Below are 3999 nucleotides of genomic sequence, written 5' to 3'. Positions count from 1 at the left end.
CTATGTCTTGAAACCACGTACACGGTTGCAAGTATTATAGCTGAATTTATTGCATTAGAATTTAACATATTACATTAAAACATGGCAAAAATGGTTTGTAAACATGTTCATACTCAAATCCTTTATAGCTTGACACAGCAGCTCTAAGTATTGGGGCAGAATCAAGACAGAATTCCTGAGTGGCCATTTTCTCCTATGTATTTATTAGCCATATCACCACATAGCCCAAGACTGGTTGCCCACTGAACGGACCTATAGGCAGGGTTGAGCCTGGTCAGTGCCTGGATGGGAAAACCCTGTGGTCTGTGTGTGTCCTAACACCCCAGTAAAGTGACTGGGACACTATACTGTAAGAAGCATTGAACCAAGGTCCTGACACTGTGGTCATCCCATGGTACTTCTCATGAAGATTAGGGGACTTCTCTGTTGGAAATGTGATGTTTGACTGTTGAAAATGGGCGTAGCTCAGGGGTGCCTACTCCTGTTCCTGGAGATCTACCTTCCTGCAAAGTTCAGCTCCAACCCAGATCAAACACAACTGAAGCAGCTAATTGAGTTCTTCAGGAGCACTTGATCATTACAGACAGGTTTGTTGGATCAGGGTTGGATCTGAACCCTGAAGGTAGATATCCAGGAACAGGATTGGGCAACCCTGGCTTAGCTGTTTAAATGAAATAATTATTGTAATAAACCTTCAGTTAATCAGGCAGTTGTTGTTATAAGGCGATCATTAGCATATTAAATGTTATTTAATAGGAACTAATCAGAAATGTTCATATGTTGTTTGCATGGTCATTCACAGTGGGTGTGCTGTGTGGTTGGTTTTGGTTTTGCTCATTAGTGCGTGCATCCTGTTTTTTTTGCAGGCTTCTAATAGTTTCATTTACAGCTAGATCACCACCACAGACGCATTTCATGGACCAGTCGTTTACTTATTATTTACAATGTTCACGTTTGTCACGGTGATCTTGAGACCAAACATAATGGAAGAACCTTCAGAAGACCCTTGAAGACCAAGTAAAGGATTGAAGCCTCTTCCCTCATTGAGTTCAAGAAGAAAAGACATAAAACAGCAGCAAACTGTGGTTGGACTGACTGGAAGTGATCGACACAGAATACGGGTCACAGATAAGTTTATTTCAATTAAACTTTTTGCTTGATCAGTTTTCATGGTTGTTTATTTATAATGCCTGTAATAGGCATGTAATAAATGTGTTGTTACACTTTTAGACTATATTAGTTTCAATAAAAGTTTGTGGCTCCTAATTATTATATCCAGGAATAGTCATATATAATTATATAGGTAAACAATATATGTATAATTTAAAAAGTGGTGTAATGACTATTATATTTTTACATTACATAGTCATATATTTTTATTCGTATAGACTTTTATTGTTAATCTTTTCTTTGGAGGACCTTCGTTAGACGGCGCACTTTCTTGTTGTCCTTTGTTGAACACAAAACACGGATGTTATGGTACGTAGAAATATTTTTCATGAAATAGTTTATATTTCCATCAAACCTATGTTCTTATTCTGGTATTAACAATAAAGCAGATATCGATAATATTGAGTAATTACTGAAGCTTTTATTGTGTGACAATGTGACAACATTTATGTGACTGAAAAAAATAAGGCTGTGCTGCATTAGCTATTAGCCTTGCGGCTTTGTAAACCGCTGTATGTTGCGTTTGTGGTTATGTGTTTAGATTCTATAAACTAGCAAAACAATTTCTGCCTTTATTATTTATTATTATTATTATTATTATTATTTAGTTGCATTTTTTTGATGACTTTTTTTTATCATTTCATTGACACTTGTTCATCAAGTTCAGGGGTGCCCAATCCTGCTCCTGCCGATCGACTGTCCTGCACAGTTCATCTCCAACCCTAAACTGCTTTGACCACTTAAATCGAGGCCTTCTTAATATTACAGTATTGATATTATATTTTGAATATTACTTTATAGCACCTGCAGTATCAAACATGCTTTATGTCAAACTTGTGGTGGAATGGTTTAAGTTCTGGTTATGAAACCGAAGGTTGGAAACCCACAAGGCCCGATGTACAAGCTATCGCCATCACATATGATAAATTGAAAAATATTACAATACTAATTACTTGAGCAACATGGGTTTTCAAGTCTTAATTTTCTTATAATTCACACTCTGGACTACATCATCTGTGCTTCATTTGCATTTGTTTTCAGGGTTCGAAATGCAGCCACCCCCTTCAATCCACAGTGCGTCAAATTAAGGTATTTGTCCTTTGACAGTATAGTGTCTGTCTGTGAAATGGTTCATATTTTCAAAATGGCTGAAATCATACATTTTATTATAGTGCTTACAGCATCTAACAGTTATGGCATTGCGTTATCCCTAATGAATAACTCACTATTAAATAATCGTTTTTGTCACAGTGCATCACATTTAGTCCTTGTTTCACAGATGGGGCTTAGATTAAGCCAGGATTAGTTCAATTAGGGCATTTAAGTAGCTTTTATTAAAAACAAAACTAAAAAAACATTACTTGTGTATTTTGAGACAAAACAATGGCACTGACATATTTTAAAATATGTCAGTGCGAGCTGCTTTAAGTTAAACCAACTCAAACATGCATTTTAGTCTGGGACTAGACTTAAGCCTTGTCTGTGAAACCGGGGGTAAAGTTTTAAGTTTTTCAAAGCCTTCCTTTATTCATGACATGCTCTCATGACATTAACAAATAAAACTGCATATGTAGACCCCTGTCCAGTGTGTGGAAAACCCTAAAGGAATAGGTGGAGTGATAATGCATGATCAAGAGACATTCACCATTAACAAGCCACACTTGGTAGGTTAACATGCTTTACTGTTTTCACTCCTAATGAATGACTAGCGACTTAGTAAAAGACTTGTTTTGTCTTCTGCAGGTGGCAGTTCCTGATCATAGAGCCTTGATTAGGTGAGATATTATATATATATTATATTTCAGCCATTTCAAAGCCATTTCAGCAGTTTTCTCAATAGCAATGCTTAAAGGGATACTTCACCATTTTTTCATATTAAACTATGTTATTCCCTTAACTAAGACGAGTTGATACAAAAAGTCACGTTGGTTCTAATGACAGAAGTGAGAGGATTTTTCAAGCGTGACTTTTTACTGCGCCGAGTCGAAGTGCTTCCAACTTCAAGTGCTATTCCGCCATACATTATAGTTATCCTTTTTACCCGCTTAGAAAAGCGCCACGTTTTATTTTCTGTCACCATACTTGGTCGTGTAACTACTCGTGTAACTGTATTTAAATAGGGAAAACGTGGAGGTGTTTGGTCGCTTCTAACTTCATCTCAGTTTGGACCCTAATGAATGAACTGGGCTAAGCTAAGTGCTATCAAAGTGACACCGCGCGCTAGAGCGATTGAGTGCACGCACTGAGACGAGAGAGGTAGCCTATGTATCAACTCGTCTTAGTTAAGGGAATAACATAGTTTAATATGAAAAAACGGTGAAGTATCCCTTTAATTAATTTTGCTGCTGCTATTTATGTCTTGTAATCATATAGTACAACTGCACTAGTAACCATATCTTCCCTTAGGGGGAAAAGCTCCGTGAGACCAGTTCTGTCTTAAAGGCAAGTGAAGACAAGAAAGACAAATGCCTTCCAAGACATGAACATCTCTGCTCCCTTTATGGCTCAAATAAAGTCATTTCATTTTCACCTGACCTGTGTCATCTGGTTCCCATCATTCCCACAGAATTGAAAAGTGTCCATATTTGACTTTCAGGAGGTCTACAGTGCATCCGGAAGGTATTCACAGCATTTTTTTTTTTTTACATTTTGTTATGTTACAGCCTTATTCCAAAATTGATTAAATTCATCATTTTCCTCAAAATTCTGCAAACAATACCCCATATTGAAAACGGAAATAAGTTTGTTTTAAATCTTTGAAAATGTATTAAAAATAACAAACGAATGTTGTCATTATGGGGTGTTGTTTGTAGAATTTTGAGGAAAATA

The 3999-nt window shown here is 36.6% G+C and overlaps 1 long non-coding RNA gene across 1 annotated transcript; it reads left to right on the top strand.

Moving 5' to 3' along the window:
* Nucleotides 1-881: 881 nt before the first annotated feature.
* LOC311097231 lies at nt 882-3704 on the top strand. Its single transcript, XR_014609213.1, has 5 exons — nt 882-1479; nt 2212-2259; nt 2745-2834; nt 2914-2945; nt 3577-3704. It is a non-coding gene; the product is annotated as an uncharacterized lncRNA (long non-coding RNA).
* The last annotated feature ends 295 nt before the right edge of the window (nt 3705-3999 follow it).

The sequence above is a fragment of the Abramis brama genome (assembly GCF_963993115.1).
Source record: "Abramis brama genome assembly, chromosome: 15".
Classification (NCBI taxonomy): domain Eukaryota; kingdom Metazoa; phylum Chordata; class Actinopteri; order Cypriniformes; family Leuciscidae; genus Abramis; species Abramis brama.
Note: the sequence above shows the minus strand (reverse complement) of the source record. Positions and strands in the feature narration are given on the sequence as shown.